This window comes from Chiloscyllium plagiosum, chromosome 4, assembly GCF_004010195.1.
Source record: "Chiloscyllium plagiosum isolate BGI_BamShark_2017 chromosome 4, ASM401019v2, whole genome shotgun sequence".
NCBI classification, from domain to species: Eukaryota; Metazoa; Chordata; class Chondrichthyes; order Orectolobiformes; family Hemiscylliidae; genus Chiloscyllium; species Chiloscyllium plagiosum.
This window is the reverse complement of record NC_057713.1, coordinates 93,771,148-93,793,242: the sequence shown is the minus strand read 5'-3', so window position 1 is coordinate 93,793,242 and position 22,095 is coordinate 93,771,148.

Here is a 22,095-nt window from a genome sequence, read left to right as displayed (position 1 = left end):
TGTCTTTCACATTCTCAAGGAGCCCTGCCTCCTTGTAGGGATGTGGCACCTGAACCGCTGTCGAAACTCCCTGCCCTACTCTTGCCCTGTTTTCGATCCTGAGGACGAGTGCCTGGAGCAATAGAATGCAGGTATCTGCAACTCTCCAGTATCCCCTAAGGGTGCTGGATCTGACTCTCCATGGCAGCTGCCAACTTGTCCATGGAGTCAGACTCGTGGTCACAAGACTTGGTTGCTATGTGTCTCAGGATTGGCTGCAGGTCTCCAGCTCTTTGGCTATGAACACCAGTGCATCCTGTCTACCCGTGTATCATTGCTGCTCCTCTCCCTTGTATTTGTGTTAGGCCCCTCATTGCTAAAAGCATGAGTCCTTTCCTGCCAGGGGCCAGGTCTCTGGCATTCATCTGAGGGTCAACGGCTGGGCACTTCTGCCTCACCCATCAGTGTAACAGTCAGGGTAAGGTGCTCAACAGTCTCTGATCCCTGACTTATGTGGCCTATCAAACCTACTGACATTTCAGTATCAGAACTGGTGGGGAGTTCGGGAGGCAGCCTTGTCAATACTTCTTTGGTTGTCCACAAAAGGATGTGTCATCGGGGTGGAGGGGGCAGTGGAGGCTTTTGGAGGATGGGCAGCTCTCTGCTGATATCCTCAGGAGACAGGCTGCATCTGGAAGACATGAGGAGGAGAGTAATTGGCCTCTGGTCATAAGTGATGTACAATGATGGCTGCTGAGTTACTGTCTGCTTTTCAGAGGAATGACAAGTGGTGGTTGCTCAGTTCCCTGGGCATGAATGCCACTGCATCCCCACACAATCACTCCCAGTCCTCTGCTGCAAGGGTACAGATTCTCTCCTCATAAAGGGTAAGAGTACTGATACTGAGAACTACCCTACACACCTGCTTGAGTTGTTCCTCTCTGTTCTGGACTGTAAGCTCCTGTAATAAAATGACAGTAAAATGCATGTGGATGGCATGTTAGTGCAGCTGCATATGGGGGAAAGATGTTGAGGTGTTCCAAGAGAGTGAGGTGGTGTGTATAGTAGAAGGAATGTCAGAATATGAGCCTTGGTGTTAGGTGGGTGCAATTGTAGAGACAACATGTGTGAGGTAGCAGAGAGCAGAGTATGGAGCATACTTTTGGTTATTGACCTTCTTTTTGTACATCAGCCCAGACCTCTACAATCTTGAGAATACACTGACCCGGGTGGCAATTTCTAACCAGGCTGGCACAGTGTGGTGCCACAGCTGCAGGCAAAAGGACGGGCCTCCTGTGCATCGCCCACCTCAGCCAGGGCCACCAGGTCCCTGTCAGAGGACTGCAATGGCAGCTTCCCATTCTCAACCATTTCTCCTCAGTCCCCAATACCAAGCAGCACAGCTATCAAATGCTAGCGCTCCCCTAGGTATGCAGCGGTTTTTCTAAGATGGTGCAGACACAAGGAATGCACGTGTTGGGGCAGATAGCCAGTGAGTGGCATGTTGTTTTGGGAATGATACGTGACAAGGTTGGGCTGAAATCAGAGTGATACATGCCATTCGGGTAGCAGTGGCAATTAATGCAGCATACTTGGTAAGATACAGCGATTAACCTCATTCAGCCCTCATAGCGAGAATTACTCCACCAAACCAAATGCAACTTGCACACAGCCAGAAAACAGTAAGATTCGACCCTATATTGGTGCTCTTACACTATTGTTGTGTCAAGATCCTGCAATCTCACCCCTGTTTCCTGAATCCAGAGTTGAGTTAAATTCCCTTGCCTACAATATTTGCAAGTTTAGAATGGATTAAAAATGGAAATAAATTGATGCAGTACTTATTGCACTGTGTAGAAATTCATCATGTTGAAAATAGCAAGATTCATGTTTTGTTGGTGTTTGGCTTCAGGTATATAGGTCAATTGAACTTTAGGGCATTGTTTCCTTAAAAGACCTTCTTTCTTTGTGGACAGAAAACAATTTCACTTTTCCTGGAATAATCTGCTCTCTGTGATAATGGCTTTGTTGCATTCCTAGATTAATTAAATCAGTGGTTTTGTTATCTTCTTGAAATTTGTGTATATACAAACTCTATAGGTTCTTTTTAGAACCATTTCTACTGCAAACTGAGAGGCACTGAAGGAATTTAAATATATATACAATCCATAGTCTAACTGAATGGGCCTCAGAACTAATCTCTGATCTTCGAGGGAAATGGAATGCCTCCATAAAATACAGGAGTCAATTTGGGCTCATTGACAGGCTTGGTCAACTTATGCATGGTTCTCATCCCAGAACTCATATCTTCTGCTGTTTCAATTGCATATCCCTTTAAAATACATAAGGATCTTTGCTTCAACTACATTCTGTGACAAAATGTTCCATACATTCTTCAAGTATTTCTGGTCGGACTGTATGCATTTACAGCACAAAGATCATCCAGCCTATTGTGTAAAGAGGAAAGATTTAGCTTCATTCCATTTTTTTAACCCTGGAACCATCGTCTTGGATATTGCAATGTTTTAAATGCAAAACGTGTTTCTGCCCCTACTCAGGTCTTTCAAGCAGAAAGCTCAGTGATTCTCTCACTATTCTTCGAATTCTTAACTGATTATTTTATACTTAAACCAGCTGCTTATTGACTTTTCTGAATTAAGTCATTCTCCAGGCTGCCTTTCAAGATATACTTCATTTTCTACACCTCAATTAGGTCTTCCCTCAGCTCCCTTTATTCCAAAGAATACACCCAGCTAATCCAAACTATCTTGATGCCTAAAATTCTCCAGTCCTCACAAAATTCTCAAAAACCATCTTTGTTTCCTCCCTAATGTAATCGCATCCTTTTCGTATTTAATTAGTTGATGAGATGTTGGTGTTGCGGATGAGGTACCCTTTAAGTGGCCACACAGCGGGTTCACACATTATGATGGATTTGTGGACATATTGACTTCCGGTTACCGAAGACCTCAGACATCCATGCAGCAGCAGGAAAAATTAGAGAGAACATAGGCTCCAGCCAACATTTACTGCAGATCCCTCATGTCCTTTGAGAACACGTTGGTGTGTCACCTTCGTGAACTGCTGCAAGTCTTCTGGTGTAGTAACTAAAATTCTGCTAGGGAGAGAGTATCTGGATCTTGTCCCAGCAGCACTGAAGGAACAACAATATAGTTCCAAGTCAGGATTGTGTTTAGCTTGACACAAGTAGGGAATTTATGAGTGGTGGTGTTTCCATGGATCTGACACCTTGTTTTTCCAGGTGGCAGAGTTTGCAGATTTGGAAGCTGAGACTGAACAAGTCTTAATGAGTTGTACAGCACACAGAAGGCATGCATTGCACTCTTGTCAGACTGGTGTTGGAGAGACTAAACATTGAAGGCGGTAGATCCATACCAATCAAATGGGCTGGCCTGTCCTAATTGGTCTCAAGCTTCTTCAGTGGTCTTGGAGTTTTGTTGGAGATGCACTCATCCAGACAACTGGAGAGAATTCTTTTGCAATCCTAGCTTGTGTCTTGTGGATCGAAGAGAAGCTTTGGAAAGCCAGGAGGTAAGAAGCTTTCCACACAATTCCCAGCATCTGACCTACTTTTGTAGTCCCAGCATTTATATGGCTAGTGCAGTCCATTTATTTGTTCAGTGGTAACCTCTGAATGTTGATAGTGTTGGAGTCAGCGATAGTAATGCCTTTGAATGTCAAGTGAACTGGTTAGATTCTATTTTGTTGGCAATGCTCATTTCAAGTCACTTACATGGTGTGAATATAACTTGCTACTTATCAGCCCAAGCTTAAACATTGCTCAGGTTTTGTTGATTATAGGCATAAACTTTTTATCTGAGGGGTTGTGAATGGTTCTAAACATTGCGCAATCATTAGCAAACAAGCCCACCTCTGACCTTATTCTGTGAGGATGGTCTGGGAACAAGCAGCTGAAGGTTATTAGCCCGAGGACTATTGTGTAATATAAGAACTATTGTGTAATGTAATGCTTTAACTGTGGCTTGGCTGGTGTTTCATGCAACTTAGGAAAGCCTCCACTGTTAGATTAACTTTGGCTAATACAGGAAAGGATGCTCCTTGGATGCTGCCTGACCTGCTGCGCTTTTCCAGCAACACATTTTCAGCTCTAATACAGGAAAGTACCACATTAGCCTGTCTACCTGTCCTGACACCACCAGCTATCTGTAGATATGCAACTCAAAGTTGTTTTTAACTTGCTATTTATTGTGCATCATGTTGCCTTGATTCCTTACCCCAATGCATCACTTCACAAATCTCCAAATTACATTTTCCATCTTTCCATCCACTTGTTTGATGTATTGAAATGTACCTGCAGACTACAACCTTCTTCCTCCTCAGCAGCTACATGTTTGTAGTTTTAAATTGATGATTTCTCTGACTTCTCACCTGGGAGAAATATTCCTTCCTTATCCATCTTTTCAAAACACATCATAATTTTAAAACTCTCATGTAAAATTTCCTTCAGCTTCATTCTAATAGATCCAAATGTTGTCTCAGAATTAAAGTTTCATTCCCAGCTGTTGTACTGACCTACAAAGGAGCCTTGAGTTTCCAGTCCCCTGGACTCTGTCTGCCTCCACAAACAGTGGTGGCTACCTAACTTTCCCACCTCTGCCTCTTTCACAACCATTTGCCTGGAACCGTTCATTCACACCCTCAGGAATTGATTTCTATTATCTAAAATCCTAATGGCCATTTGGCACCTCTTACTAGATTTGGACTAGGAAATAGTTGAGGCCTAAGCAAGTCTGCTGTTACAGATAGTTTGCTGCTCACCACAGTCCCATGTCCACAACACTTCCAGCTGCAGCTAAAATTGGACTTTTCACAATTGGACCAGTACCAATCATTGCTATGCCAGATGTAATGTGGAAAACCTTTAGTACATTCAATGACATTTAATCCGGACAATAGCATTCTGTCAGCTCAAGAGTTAAACCCAACACTGAGCTTCAGTTTCATTAGTTCTTAGCTGGGTCACTAGATGGAAGTCTCTACTGCAGTGGAAGGTTCAATGTCAGTTAAGGAAGGAAGCCAAAGAAAATTCTGGCAAAACCAGTTCTATCCACTGGTAAGAGTATATGTTATATTGAATATATCCAGAGTAATATTAGCAACTGTAAATAAGAGGTTTGCAGCCAAGCCCTTCAACCAGATCAGCCAACCCCTTCATAATCGATGGAAGAAGAGTGATAGCAATTGTGGTTATTCATCATGAAGAAACTGCTCACCTTCCTCCAGCTATGTGGTGGAGCTCAGGGCATGTTTTCTAAATCAGGTGCCACAATTAATCGGCACTTCACCCTGTGATTTATCACTTTTGGCACAATGTAGTCAATTATGTGGTGATTGTGGGTGGTTACTGGCTGATGTTCAATTCGCCTATGTGGTTCAGATTGACCCAAGGTGAGGTCACCAGGCAGAACGCCAAATTCAAGAGCTCAAAGCAATTTCATGAAGTCATGTGCCTTTAAGTGGTTAGTGTGTGCATGGTATGCAAAGCCATTTGACAGGACACTTGCTTTGAATTCATCTCCTTGTATATTGCTTATCACACAGCTTCTTTAAAGTTGGCCCACATTTGCTTTATTTATCCAACCTGGCAGCGAACTTGCTGCATTCTTCAATATGGATTTCTGCATGGCCCCAGTAAAATGAAGTTCAACACTATAATAATTAAATGAGTTCCTAATACATTGTAAAACAATCCCACAGTCTGCTTCCATAAGTCTTTGGCCTCATAAAGGTACTTCAGTGGCTAAATATAGAGTTACATATTCACTCACTATGTCTTTTTTAGCCTAGGCAATGCAGTCAAGCTGTTTGTAACCTCCTTAAAATACCTAATCTATATGAAACAGAAATAGAAATTGCTGTAAAAGCTCAGCAGGTCTGACAGCATCTGTGGAGAGAAATCAGAGTTAACATTTCGGATCCAATGTCCCTTCTGTTCTGATTTCTCTCCACAAATGCTGCCAGACCTGCTGAGTTTTTACAGCAATTTCTGTTTTTGTTTCTGTTTTCCAACACCCACAGTTCTTTCATCTTTTTTACCTAATCTATATGCTCAATCCCCATTGTTATTTTGCTGTTTCATTTTGAGGCCCGAAGCCATAACTTGCTTTTATCGTGCCTTTAGCAAAGAACGATGTACATAATCTACGTTGATACTCCACAGAGGTAGTACCGCTCGAGCTTGGATGTATCATTTTTAAGATGGGATGTTAAATCCATCTGTCCTTTCTGGTTGATGTAAAAGCTCTCATGATGGTGTTTTGAGGAAGAGCAAGGTCAATGCCCCTCGGGTCCTGGTCAAATTTATCCCTTGACCAGTGTCAAAAGAAAACGCATTTCCTGATCATTTATCTCATAGTACTTTGTGGAAACTTACTGTTTACCAAATTGGCTGTCATATTTCCTACATGTCAAGAGTGACTGCATTTGCAAAGCTACTTTACTGTAATGTGTGCTGGGGCACCCTGCGGTTGTAAAAGTCACTAGATAAATGCAGTTCTCTCTTTTTATTCAACAAAGTCAATGCCACAAAGCCCTAGCACATCAGTGTGTCGGGGATAGGGGGTGGGGGGGATTCTGTTTTCCTGACTTTGTGAGTTACATCCAACAAATGGAGTCAATCAAGTGAGGAGTGAAAAATTCATTTTGTGACAGAGGTGTCAGCAGGTTCATCAGGAGTCGATGACAACAAATCCATAGCTGAGGGAAAAAACTGACAGAGTGGAAAACAAGAGGCTGTGTCACTGATCCCATTTATGTCCTTACCTTTCAGCTGTCTATAACATAATTTCACACCAATTATTGCTGCAATTCCAGCAGCGATCATTTTTCAGACAATAACAAATGTGTCATCCAGCTTTAATGCTTCAGGGCTGAGAGAGGGATTGTGAGAGACTGAGAAAGTGAGGGCCTGAAATCAGGTTCTATTTGCAAGTTATGGTCTGGATACAACTTGGGTAATTGTGTTTCTTATTGTCCTGCTATAGGTTCAGAGGTAAGGAAGGATTTCATAGCTATGAAATATAGATACATGTCTCGTGGCTCAACTCAGGTTTTAGATTATATGAGTTTGAAATTAAGATAGAATGTTGATTCTTAACAGCTTCATTTGCACATAATTCAACAGCTAAACATATGACACAAGTGGACGGGACGCAAAGGGATAAGTTTAACTTCAGATGCTAATTCATAATAGGCGATATTGAATTATCCAATCATTATAGACAACAGCTGAATTTCCTTGTTCAGAAATTAACATTGTTCCTATTTTGTAGCCCAGCTCTATTAATGTAATGACAAATGTGTTTGCTGAATTAATTAAACACTGATGCTAATACCCTGCTGCCCATTCTCTGTCCATCTATTGCTCCACTAACATGACAGGAAATTTACTATTGTTTCCCAGAAACATAACTAGATTAACAACAATTTACATTTATGTAGCAAGTTTGACATAGTAAAGTATTGGGAGAAAGTGAGAACTGCAGATGATGGAGATCAGATCAAAACGTGTGTCGCTGGAAAAGCACAGCAGGTAAGGCAGCATCCGAGGAGCAGGAGAATCGACATATCAGGCATAAGCCCTTCGTCAGGAATGTGTGAGGGAGGAAGGGGGCTGAGAGATAAATAGGAGGGTGGGGTGGGGTGGGGGGGAAGGTAGCTGGGAAGGCAATAAGCAGATGCAGGTAGGTGATGTTGTTGATAGGTCAGAGGGGAGGCTGGGGCGGATGGTTTGGAAGGAAGATGGACAGGTGGGACAGTTCAAGAGGGTGGTGCCGAGTTGGGGGATTGGATTTGGGATGAGGATAAGGTGGGGGAAGAGAAGATGAGGAAACTAGTGAAATCGACTAGTTGGAGGGTCCCAAGGCAGAAGATGAGGCATTCTTCTTCCAGGTGTCGGGTGGCTTGGATTTGGAGGTGGAAGAGGCCCAGGAGTTGCATGTCATTGGCGGAGTGGGAGGGGGAGTTGAAGTGTTCAACCACAGGGCGGTGGAGTTGTTTGGTGTGTGTGTCCCAAAGATGTTCCCTGAAACGTTCCGCGAGTTGGCATCCTGTCTCCCCAATATAGAGGAGAACACATTAAGAGCAACAGACACAGTAAATGAGGTGTTTGGATGTGCAGGAAAATCTCTGCCAGATGTGGAAGGATCCTTTTGTGCCTTGGAGGGAGTTGACGGGGGGAGATATGGGCACAGGTTTTACACCTCATGCCGCGGCAAGTGAAGGTGCCAGGAATGGAGACCGTGGACCTAACAAGGGAGTCGGGGAGTAAAATACTGCCTAATGGTGCAGAATTTGACTATTGCTAAAAAGGTAAGACATGTTGCTGAAGTTCTTCATTTTGTACTTCTCAGGACAAACACAAGAATGCCAAATCTCAAATGATCACTTCAGGCATGCAGACAATCTGATTTTTGAGTGAAGTTAAGGGGAAAATATTGATCAGGGTACTCGTGAAAAATTCTCTACTCGTCTTCACGATAATAACAAATGACTTCTTAAGCCCACCTGAGAAAGGAGACAAGGCGTTAACATTGCTGCCCAGTGATAGCCTTTGAGAGATGCTCTTCGGGGAGCCCTGTCATTTATACCCAGGCTGCAGGTACAAAACACAGCAACCCAGAACAGCAGGTACTTCAGTCAAAAGAAAATTCCATACATTAGGAAGCCGAAACTCAACATGCTGCTCTAGACAGCAAATAACTAACAATTTCTCGAACCTAATCAATTTTTAAGAGTGAATGTACCCCGAGTTCATAGGAGCTTTACAGTTAACTTATTAATTTTTATAACACACACTAAAAAATACATGCTGTCAAGCATTCTGATTAAAATAATTGAGTTTTTCTTATGTCAACGTGCTTTTTTGTGAGACATGCTTGTGGTAAACTGGTTAAAATCAGTGATGTCTAAGACAGACACTGGGGAATTACCCATTTTACTTTACTGTGTTTTGCCATTAACCAAGTTTAACCCTCGGCTGACTGTAGTAAGGTTTTCAGCCATGTCCAAAATCAACAAAAGATTAAAATATTCATTTTGCCTCATGTTGCAGCAAATGTTAACAGGTCCAATGTAAAATATCTCCACAAGTTTCATCTGTACACACTAGCTGCGAGGGCATGGAGCTTCCTCATTTGTAAATATCTGTGAATACATCCTTGAATCACAGAATTATAGCCCTAAAACACTAGTTCTGAAACTTCTCCATACTATAGGGAATGACCCCAAACCAGCTCAATGCTTTCTTCCGCCATCATGAGCTGAGTGAGGCCATTTATATTCGAATATGGAGTGGAATAACTAAACATAAAATCATCCAATCATTTTCTGAAAAGGCCTGCAATGATCATATACCTCCAAAAATATCTGAAACCATATTGTGTATGCTAGTTTCTCATTGAGTTCTGTGATAAATGCTATGGAGGCAACAGGGATAGAAAAATTCTTACATTATACAATTGTAGGAAAGGTAATAATTAATTGAGAGAGAAATATTGGCACAAGACACCAGAAGAAAGGTCTTTAAATAGTGTCAAAGGAATCCTTAACTTCAATTTTCATATCTAATAGCCTGGGTAACTCTTCACCCAGAGGACATCATCTCTCACAATGCAGTTCCCTCAATCCCTTATTAGATCATTAACCTAAATTGTCTTCTCAAATCATACTGTAGTGCAGCAAGCAGACAGTCCCCCGCACTAAATGAACGTTATTCCAAAATTGTGAAACATCACCAAGATGGATAAAGTAAGAACATATGTTTCAATTTTCTGACAATATCCAATAATGATAAATGCATAAAGATACAATCAGAGTTTGTAGTATACACACACACGCACACACTCTGCCTGTCTGAATTTAAACCTGATTTCAAATAGGATTTCAAGAGTTAATCCAAATTTGGGTGGATTTACTACCATTCTGCATGTCTCACTGCACTTTAATTGCAGCCAGTAACGGTTACCGCCAAAATAATTAAGGAGCAATAAAATGTATAATTACAGAGGACGAGAGCCTAAAATGCGCCTAGTTAATATTTTCCATCACTTATTAAACGTGGAAGGTATTATGTTGTATCTGAATTAGTGTTTTAGGCCTTTATTTTGTTATGAAGTTTCGCACTGACAACTCTTTCATGGGACAATTATGGTCAGAGTACAGCTGGGTTTTTCGTTTTCCAAATTTCAGATGAGCCCTTAAACCCTGAGCCTCTTAGGTGGATGCAAAACATCGCATGTCAGGATTTGGAAGAAGGGCAGAGAGCATTCTTCTTTGTGCCCCAGCCACTACTCGTCCCTCAATCAACATCACAAAGAATCATTATCTGGTTGTCATCACGTTTACAGTTTGTGCTCGCTTGCTGTGCAATGATTGGGTGTAATATTTCCTACACTATAACAGGGAATGCCACTGCCAATATGTTTCATTGGTGCTATGGACTGACCTGACATTGTGAAAGGCATGAAGAAAGTACAAATCTTTGGACTGAATCAAAATTCCCTGAATGGAGTGTTCTGGGGATTTGTTAGAGGCTACAAGTTAAACATCTAAAGCAACAACTCAACCCACTTAAAACCAGCAGCTTCTGGTTTGAAGAAGGTGGAACAGTGGAGGCATTACTGATCTACCAGCAAGAAGTGAATTACTACTTCGACATTACACTGAGATTACAAGCCCCTATATTTAACAGGTTTTGTATTTGAAACCGCAGCAATTGTGTTTCTTAGACTTCAAGAAAGACAGCGAAGGAGAGGAGTCAAGAGGGGGGTGAGTCTTTGAGCTGGATTTTTGCAACATGAGATGGCAATGTTCCTTCCAGCTCAATGAGATAACCAGTAAATTTCCCCTACAATTGGTCCCCTTTCCACACCCATCATCTGACATGTCCAGCCACTGTCAAAGTGCTCCTTCATGATCACACTTTGCCAATGATTAGACTCAGACTCATCTATCATTGTGCTACCACCATATTATAATCACAATACTCACCAGACCCCACAACACCAACCATTTCTTGTACTTTCTCACTTGACCCCCTCCTCTCAGGTTGTCCGTGGGCAGGAATCTTCCATGAAAATGTTAAAGACGGTGCAAGAACTTCAAATTTTCAGGTTTACCAACATGAAAACAGCTCTGTTGTGCCCATTTCCTCCCTGTCAGCAAGCTCAAATATAGACCTGCCTCTCTTTATTCTTTCCTTGTTTATAGAAAATGTTTGGAGATGGTAGTCAGACAATGCCTGAAGTGTCGAAGAAGCTAATACATATGATGACAACAAATTGTCCATTTATCAAAGCATCTCAAAGTGTTTTGGCATTCAGTTACTTCTGGAAGTACAGTATTAGTTGTTTTGCAGGTTGTGGTGTTGAATTGTTCAACTGTTGTCTCTGCTCAAGTGAATTTGTTTAATAATGATGATCAGTGTGCTTGATTGGTTAGACTTAGTTTGGGGACGTATCTGCGTGGGTTCCTCCGGGTGCTCCGGTTTCCTCCCATAATCCAAAAATGTGCAGGTTAGGTGAATTGGCCACGCTAAGTTGCCCATAGTGTTAGGTGAAGGGGTTAAATGTAGGGGCATGGGTCTGGGTGGGTTCCCTCTCGGCAGGTCGGTGTGGAATTGTTGGGCCGAAGGGCCTGTTTCCACACTGTAAGTAAACTAATCTAACCTAGAAAAAACTGTAGAAAGAGCTGGAAGCCTGAGATAGAAGAATGAAATGAACATTTCAAAGCTCTGCGAGTAAAATTTCTACACATACAGGAATTGGGATTATCTCTGCATAGCTCAAATTACAAAATACACAACATAGGCAATATGGGTGGCACGGTGGCTCAGTAGTTAGCACTGCTGCCTCACAGCTCCAGGGACCCGGGTTTGATTCCAGCCTTGGGTGACTGTGTGGAGTTTGCACATTCTCTCTATGTTTGCATGGGTTTTCTCTGTGTGCTCCGGTTTCCTCCCACAGTCCAAAGAAGTGCAGGTTAGGTGAATTAGCTAAGCTAAATTGCCCATAGTGTTCAGGGCTGTGTAGGTTAGGTGTATTAGTCAGGGGTAAACATATGGTAGGGGGAATGGGTTTGGGTGGGTTACTCTTAGAAGGTCAGTGTGGACTTGTTGGGCCTGTTGAGGGGCCTGTTTCCACACTCCAATGATTCTATTCTATGAAATAAAAGAGCCAATTTATAGCAGTGACACACTCAAGAAGTAATGAGGTTAATGACTAGAAGGTCTGAACTCTTTTAAGTGATGTGATTTGAAAGGAAGAATTCTTGTCAAAACACTCACAAGATCTCCTCATTCTTCACTGGGTAGTACCTTCAAATATTTTCTAGCCTCCTAACCATGAGTTAGGACCTTAAATTGACAACTCAAATAACTAGTTTCTTGCTTTTATGTTTCCTCCTTTGGAATAGTTCTGCCTACCTTTTCATCCTGGAGTGTTGAACTGAACTGTGTACCTGCTACAACATAAATGCTGTAGTTCTAAAGTAATGATGGGTATGGGTCAGACTCCTGAAATTACCGTGGACCATTTTAACACGTAATTCTAAAATGTATTTCTTAAAAGGGGGCTAATACAAGCAAAAATGGCCACGGATGTAAATTAAATGGCTGCCAAGAGAGAGCGAGAGAGAGACACAGAATCTCACAACAATGGGTGCAAAGAGAACTTTAAACAAGAACCCTTCAAAGGGATTGGTGGGGGAAGAGAAGCAAAACAGATTGAACTGGGACTGCAAAGGTACTGAGGGATTGATGACCTCCTGCTCAACAGCAAGCCATCTCACCCCCCCACCCCTGCAGATCATGTGCCAAACTGGAGATAGATTTTTTTTTGCTTTTTGCCTTTGAAGAATACTCAAGAACAGAGGTTAGAAATAAAATTAGTTTCAATTCCACTGGAGCGTAATAATGGGACAGAGTCTTCTCATATATACCAAGTTGGGTTCAAGCATTAGCATGCTGTGAAGATCACAATTGAAAACATATCCCCTGGTCATCCACGGTATGCAGGTAAAAGGAACCTCTCACTCCGAGTGCGAGAGGTCAGCTAAACGACAAGCTAGACAAAAGGAAAACAGGACAACAAAATGACTTGCTCTTACCTTGAATGCTGGAATCCAATCATGGTCGAACGGAATTAGAACTAAAGAATCTCAATCAATCTACAAAACTGAGCATTGTAAACTGACCATTCAATGTCATTGTCATTGTGACTAATCTCATTGCCACTGGTAACCTCCACTGAAATGGTACCATTAATCAACATTCCAGTCTTCGCAAACAATTCAAAATCTGGTCTGTATATCATTTTAGACTCACTCTTTTTCAAATCAGTGCATGTATGTGTTGTATTAATTCTTCTCATGGTTAATAATAATTAAGCTCACTGTTTGATAATCATGAGGGGTGTGGATAGGGTAAATAGCCAAGGTCTTTTTCCTGGAATGAGGGAGTCCAAAACTAAAAGGCATTGGTTTAAGGTGAGAAGGGAAAGATGTAAAGAAGATGTAAGGGGCAAATTTTTCATACAAAGGGTGGTGTATGCATGGAATGAACTTTCAGAGGAAATGGTGGAGGGCGGTATGCTGACAACATTTAAAAGACATCTGGATGGGTATATGAATAGGAAGGGTTGAGAGGGATATTGGCCAATGCTAGCAATGGGGCAGCACAGTGGCTCAGTGGTTAGCACTGCTGCCTCCCAGCACCAGCGACTTGGTTCGATTCCCGCCTTGGGCAACTGTCTGTGTGGAGTTTGCACGTTCTCCCTGTGTCTGCGTGGGTCCCCTCTGGGTGCTCCGGTTTCCTTCCGTAGTCCAAAGATGTCCAGGTCAGGTGAATTGGCCATGCTATTGTCCATAGTGTTAGGTGGATTAGTCATGGGTAAATATAGGGGAATAGGTAGGCTGCTCTTCAGAGGGTTGGTTTGGACTTGTTGGGCTGAATAGCCTGTTTCCACACTGTAGGGAATCTAATCTAATCTTTTAAAAAAAGGGATTAGATTTATATAGGATATCTGGTCGGCATGGACAAGTTGGACTGGAAGGTTCTGTTTTTGTGCTGTACATCTCTTTGATTCTAAATCTATAGCTCAGAAAAACCAGGCTAAATTGAATCTTTAAAAACACAACTTCATCTAGAAAAGGATCACCAGACCCAAAACATTAATTCTGCTTTCCCCTCACAATATTGCCAGACCTGTTGAGCTTTTCCGCCAATTTCTGTTTTTGTTTCTGGATTTACAGCATCCGCAGTTCTTTCAGTTTTTATGACTTCATGTAGACCTGGGAGAATGGATCCACATTAACCTGGTTGTGACATACCTGAGGAGGTTCATCAATAAAGAAAGGAGCCAGTCCATCACTCCTTGACCGTGAGGATAACAGTTTGAGGCATCCTGTCTGGAACCGGAACAAATTGGAGAACCTTGCTGTGTCTCTGATCATCACAAATTTGGGGCTCATCTGAGATGTGAACACATAGGCAAAACGAAGAAGAGTGGTTATGTTGTCACTCGGAAACAAATTTTGAAAGTAAAAACTGCCAGAAACTCTCTTGAATTCTCATCGCTACAGTATGGTAACATTTGCATTTAATGCCACAGTGTTCCTCACAGAATTAAATGCAAGTTACTTTTGAGGATTTAAACATTTTGCCCTTCAAACAGTTAAAAACTGTAGTGAGCCATGTGGGATTAAAATTTTGCTGGAAAGCCAGAAATTTGGGAAAGAGTAGCCAACAGTTTTATAGGTGGAAACTGAGGACAATGAAACAGAGAACCGAATCATAGAATCCCTACAGAGGTTATTCAGCCCATTGAGTGTGTACCGACCCTCCAAAGAGCATACCACTCAGCCCCAGCCTCTTCACCTTTGCATTTCCCATGAGTAATCCACCTAATCTGCCCATCCTTGGACTGTGGGAGGAAACCAGAGCACTCAGAAGAAACCCACACAGGCACACGGAGAATGTGCAAGCTCCACACAGTCATTCACCCAAGTCTGGAATTGAACCTGGGTCCCTGGTGCTGTGAGGTAGCAGTGCTAACCACTGAGCCACCGTACCACCAGAGAGATCAAAACTGAGGCAGCAGAAGTTAGAATTCAAGGAAAAGAGAATGAACAGGAAAGAGAGAGGATGAGAGATGAAAAAGAGAAGAAGGGATGGGAAGTAAAGGAAAGGGCAAGGAGAGAAGTAAGAGTTTCAGGAAAAATTGCAGGAAAAGAGCTTCAACTAAGACAGCTCAAACAGAGGGTTAGGAATCCTATTGTGTCCTGTGAAGACACCACTGACTCTGACTTGAAGGCAGAGGTCACTTGGTTTCTTATTAAATGTCTAAGTTTGAGAGTTAGAGGCGGAAGCCTTCTTTATCTCTTTCAAGAAGGCGTCTCAGCAGTTCATGTGGTCAGTCAAACAATACCCCGTCACTCAGATAAAGAACTAGATCTTCTGCTGTTTGTCAACATGGACTCACCCAATAGGTGCTCTGTGTTTATTCTATTTGAATTAGTTAATTGGCACCAAGTGCATGGGCCTTAGAAACTAATTGAAGAGTGGTTTGTAGAGCAGGAGAAAGTGAGTAATGCAGATGCTGGAGATCAGAGTGGAGAGTGTGGTGCTGGAAAAGCACAGCAGGTTAGGCAGCATCCAAGGAGCAGGAGAATCAACATTTCAGGCATAAGCCCTTCATCAGGAATCCCTCACAGCACCAGGGACCCAGGTTCACTTCCTGATGAAGGGCATAAGCCTGAAATGTCAATTCTCCTGCTCCTTGTAGAACAGTAGGCCGAAGTATCCATGTTAGACTGTGTCGCAGATTTCTGAGATTGGTTCTTATGACTCGGTCAAGTGGCCTGAGAACACTTGGAAAATCTGCCAAACTGTGATAAAACAAAAAGCAGAAAAGCATGCCAGAAGCCAAACGTTTCAGCTAGGAGTCAATGTGTTAATGCTCCCACCAACACCAAATGAGCTTATAGGATCATTGAATCCCCTATAATGTGGAAATAGGCTGTTGGGCCCATCAAGTCTGCAACAACCCTGTGAAGAGCATCCAGTCTGACCCAATCCTGGAATCCCAATCCACCTAACCTGCACATCTCTGGACTATGCGAAGTAAACTGGAGCACCCAATGGAAATGTACACAGACACACCTAAAGGCCTGGTTCAGTGGCGCATACAGAGTAGCTGAGAGGCATAGGGAAGAGGCTTATAAAAACAAATGATTCTATTCTGTTAACATGCTGAGGCAATATCACCGCTAAGAAGGGAATGGGCATATCATGGTTTGTCCTATTGTCACCAACTATACCCTTTCCTCTGCTCTGCCTGGTACTCTCAAGATGCATCCCTAATAGGCCTGGCATCCTGCCATCTGTTTCGAAACAAGGAAATTTCTGACTAACTTTGAATTCTCTGATAGTAAAGTCAGCAAGTGAGGCTCCTAGTGAACACATTCTTTTAGGATCATATTATTACAGAGTTTCTTTTATGCATTCCAAAGAAATTTACATCATCATTATTAATGCTTTAAAAGAAGACCGTACAGCCTTAAGCAGGCTGAATGACCTCTTCTGTACTCTATGGTTATGATCTATGTTATGTGATTGCTGACAAATGTAAATAATTTGACAAATGCAAATAATTTGACAAATACATTTCTTCAAAGCCAGTGTGAATTTAAGATTTGTCTAATGAGAAAGCTGGCTTTTATCAAATAAACAAATATTCTTCATGATGTTCAGAAAAATATTTCAAACACAGTTCATAAAATGCGCTCATATGGTAATGTTTCAGAGCAACCCTGATCTCCACCCTAGACTACACTTCTCACCTTGGATTGTGAAACAATATCAAGCAAGCTGTATGGCTTAGTTCATAAATAACTGGAGTTCTCAGATGAAGTAACTCAGCCTTCAACTCAGAAGAGCATGTGGCAGAATTTTGACTTGCCACACCAGAGTATTGAACTGATATTGCAGACATTTTGTAGATGCTGTCAGTTTTACAGGTTGGATATGTAACAGGTAGACTAATGCCAATTACACTTCTATAGCTACTGAGCCAATTTAAAAACCATGATGCCGGTTTTGGACTGGGGTGTACAAAGTTAAAAATCACAACACCAGGTTATAGTCCAACAGGTTTATTTGGAAGCACTAGCTTTTGGAGAGCTGCTCCTTCATCAGGTGGTTGTGGGGTTTACAACTACCTGATGAAGGAGCAGCGCTCCGAAAGCTAGTGCTTCCAAATAAACCTGTTGGACTATAACCTGGTGTTGCGTGATTTTTAAAGTTAAAAACTTACTTTTTTGTTTTAATTTTCTATGCACCTTTATATGTTGTCCTGTCAATATGTGAAATCAGCAGTGTCACCTATGGCTTAATTGGTAGCTCTCTTGCCTCCTGCTCACACAATTCTACTTGCTCCTGTCCTTGGTTGCAGGAAATCAGGCCTGCTGCTCTAATGTGAACTGAGGGAGTGATGTACTGCTGTACTGCATTTTTGTTGGAGAAGCTGGTTCTTGCATGAGGAAGCTGGTTCTTGTATGAGGAAGCTGGTTCTTGTATGAGATCTCAAGCTGAAGTCCCATGTACCTGTTTGGAGTAACCAGGTATTATTTGGCATAAAAAGAGCAGAGGGAGTTATTCCTTGGCCAATATTTGACTCCAAATCCACAACAGTTTAAGAATGTTCTTGTGTGTGAACTGACTACGGTTTCCTGGATGAGAGCAGTGACTACACTTCAAAAGTACTTCATTGACTGTTAAGCACTTTTGGATGTCCATTGTCAAGAGAGATTTTATTTTGATCTTGACACCAGTTTGTTGAACTGGCCTAAACTCCAATCCCCCTACTTTGGACTAAATGCTAACCTAATTTTATTGCATTGCATTATTCATTTCACACAAGCTTTAGTTCCAATACAGATCATAAAGGGTTTTCCAAATGCTTAACTTAGGTTGGGAATGACAATAATTCAATTCATAAACTGATGAGCTACAAGAAAATATCAGAACTTTACTTATAAACACAATCAGGGAGATGGAAGTTCAAAAGTTTATGATAATACATTTACAGTTAAAGGTGAACATTCAAGAGAATGAAATACCAATTTCAGAGCAGTAGAATTAGGGGTTGGATTGGATAGGCAATACATCATTAACTGAAAGCTCAATTTGCAGAACATTTGTGCCTTAAACTTAGAAGACACATCAATTCAATTTATCTGTGGCACAATCTAACTCTAAATTGTGTGCAATCATTTACCTAAGATTATAATAACAAAAGACTTCCACAGCTGAAAAGACTAAATGGCTTTAAAACTGAATTCATAATTACGGATATTTATTAGAGTGTACACACAAAGTTAAACCACCACTGCTATTTAATTCTCATTGCTTCGTGATTATTCTTTCTGCATTACACCTAAGTACATTCCATGATCCAAAATTACCAGAGTCCTATTTCCCAGCTCTGCGTGCTGCAGGTGATCTTTTCAACTGTAAAATGAAGTCATCAGAGCACAGCATGAGAATGTATTAGCCACAGTTAGATAAAGGAGTCCTCAGTGAGGCATGCACAGTTTGAATTGGTGAAATAATGTCTGTACAAATTGTTTTTGGTACGTTAAGTACCTGTTACTTTATTTCACAGATGAGAAACAATAACATAGACGCCGGGAATGTAACCAGCAGAACATTTCAGAATAGTCCTCTTCATGCTAAGTGATTTCACATGGAATTTTTATTCCCAGTCATTTTCTTTATTTGATAAAAACAGTACATGATGATATATTTGACAAATTCGTTGCCAGCGGATAATAAAGCACAATGGGGAGACGTTAGAGTAGATTCTATTAAATCGTAAAGCCCATCTATATTTTATATTGCACAGATCATGTATATTCATCATAAAAATCTAGAGTACTTAAATGGAAAGAAAATTCTATAATATTCAATCAAACGGACATAAAGTTCTTTAATAAATTGATTCATTGGACCCTTTAAAATTTCTCCTTGTAAGGTTAAACAAATTGGAGACAAATCCAAGTTAGAAGTAAAGGTCTTCACTTAAAACGTACAGTATAAAGATGAATAAAGTTTACTTTCCATTTTGACCTAAAAAAATCTAACAGTGTGCATTTTAACTCCAATCCACCAAAATGTTCAAGTACATTTTGCCTTAGTCTTGAGCAGGCCTGCTTCAATTGAAGAAGTTTCTTTCCACAATTGTGCTGATTGCCTCCATCAGGATGACAAATATTTCATCTTTATCATGTCTAGACATTCCTGTATTCTGAGTGAAGACAAAATACCACTTTCAGTTCAGCTTCTGCATGCAAAGATCAGTGGATAGTTCACTTCAAAATCCTGAAATGACCTGAATTTGATGGAAAGCTGGATGAGTAACAATGTAACTCTCACATTTCTTCTGCTAGCCAATGCCTTGTTGCCTTACAGACATATAGGCACATAACCATGTGTAGATGCACATAGCCATTTCAGATAAAAAAAAGTTACAAAAGGTTAGTCTTAATGGAGTGCCCATAAAGGTCATGGTTCTGATTTTACACTCTTTTTGTGCATGATGCATCGGATTTATAGGCAATATTGGGTCAACTACTGATGATGTATAAAGGGCAATTGATCCAATTGCACATCCTCAATTTTAATCACCCTATGAATGCTTGTGCATTCAACAGCTTGGCCCGCAGCTCTGGAATTCCCTTCCAAAACTTCTCCACATTGCTATCTCTCTTTCCTGCTTAACAAAGCTAATTAAAATCTACATCATTCCTATTTTAATAATTACTTATGCAGTTTAGTGTCAAATATTATTTGATACTTATTCCTTGAGCCATATAACAGTACTAAACGTATTACACATACATAGTGTTTTATATGGTCGCGAAAAGTTAAAATTACTCTGATGTTGTATATTTGGAACCATGGTATATTTCCAACTGTGTGTAAAGAAAATTATAGATTCTTCTTTCAAAATTTATGAAGTATCCAAGGAACAATTTTAAAATTACAGATGCATTTCTCACTCTAAAAGCAGTTGGTAAGGCTTGAGGTAGGAATCAAAAAGTGTGGTGCTGGAAAAGCACAGCTGGTCAGGCAGCATCTGAGGAGCAGAAGAGTCGACATTTCAAGCATTTCCTCCTCCTCAAATGCTGCCTGATTGACTGTGCTTTTCCAGCACTGCACTTTTTGACTCTGATCTCCAGCAACTACAGTCCTAATTTCTCCTTGAGAAGATAGGGTTTAAGTTTTCCTTGTTGATTAAATTATGCTATGAGCATTTCTCCACAAGAAAAACATATATATTTCCTGAGTTTTTGTATCGTTCATTGTGGGGATGTGCTCTGCCAGAATTTATTGCCCATCCCTAATTGACATTGAAAAGGTGGTGTTGAGCTGCCTTCTTGAACCACTGCAGTTCATTTCCAGAAGATAGACTCACAATGCCATGAGGGGGTGAGTTCGAGGTTTTTGAACCAGTGTCACTGAAGAAATATCAATATATTTCCAACTTAGGATGGTGAGTGCCTTGGAAGGAAACATGTAGGTGCTGGTGTTCTGAGGAAGGGTCACTTGACCTGAAATGTTAACTCTGATTTTTCTCCTCGGATGCTGCCAGACCTGCTGAGATGTTCCAGCAATTTCTGTTTTTGTTTCTGATTTCCAGCTCGTGCAGTTCTTTTAGTTTTTTTTGTGTAGGTACAGGTGCTGCCATGTACCTGCTGCCCTTGTCCTTCTAAATAGCAGTGGTTATGGGTTTGAAAAGAGTTGTCCACAGAACCTTAGTAAGTTTCTGCAGTGCAAATTATAGATAGCACACGCTGCTGTTACTGTGCATCAGTGTTGGAGGGCGTGAGTGTTTGTGACGTGGTATCATTCAAGCGAGCTGCTTTATTCGTGAGTGTTGTTGGAGCTACACTCCTGCAGGTAAGTGGGGAGTATTCCATCACACTCCTGACATTTGCCTTGTAGATTGTGAATAAACGTTGAGGAGTCAAGCAGTAAGTTAATTGCTGCAAGATTTCTAGTTTCTGACCTGTTCAAGTAGATGATCAATATTTCTGGTCAGTGATAACCCCCAATTGCTGATGTTACTTGCCCCTCGTCAGCCCAAGCCTGGATGTTGGCCAGGTTTTGCTGCATTTGAATATGAACTGATTTAGTATCTGAGGTATCATGAATGATGCCGAACATTGCACAATCATCAGCAAACATCCTCACGTCTGACCTGATGAGGAGAGTTAAGCTATGACACTAACCTGAGGACCACCTGCACAGATGTCCTGGAACTGAGATGACTGACTTTCAACACTATCTTTGTGCCAGGTATGACTCCAACTAATGGAGTTTTCCCCGATTCCCAATGACTTTAGTTTTGTAAAACTGCAACCCATTCTAAAAGATGAAAGACTTAACAGCAATCTAGATTTGTTCAATATAGCGCTTTAATTGCATGACACTGGATCTTTTCTATAAATTCTGTGTCTTATGATTCTGTCCCACTAGTTACCTGATGAAGGAGCAGTGCTCTGAAAGCCAAATAAACCTGTTGGACTATAATCTGGTATTGTGTGACTTTTAACTTTGCCCACCCCAGTCCAACACCGGCACCTCCACATCCTAGTTTTGTAAAGAATCTCTGATGCCAAACTCAGTCAAATCTTGTCAAATTTGCTGAAGGACCAAGTGTTTTAATGGCTGTTTGTCAGTCAATTGTCCAGTTGAGAATTGAAGTATCAGTACATCAGTATTTACTATGATAAAGATTTTCAATGTTAATGAATAGAAAATAAAGATGTTTTTGTGCATTAATGGAAGCAACAGACATCAATTTACTGTCACTGCTGTACAATTCAGTAAAGCTTACTTCCCGAATATTGTGTCATTGCAAATTCATCTCAGTGCAAATACTGCCAAGCTTCAAGAGTCTTTGTTGAACCTCCAGGTTGAGACCATAATCTACTGTTCCATTACCACAGACGTGTTACCACGGCAAACATGGACAGCTGCAACTGTGAGGAAATTAGAATCTCCAACACAAATCT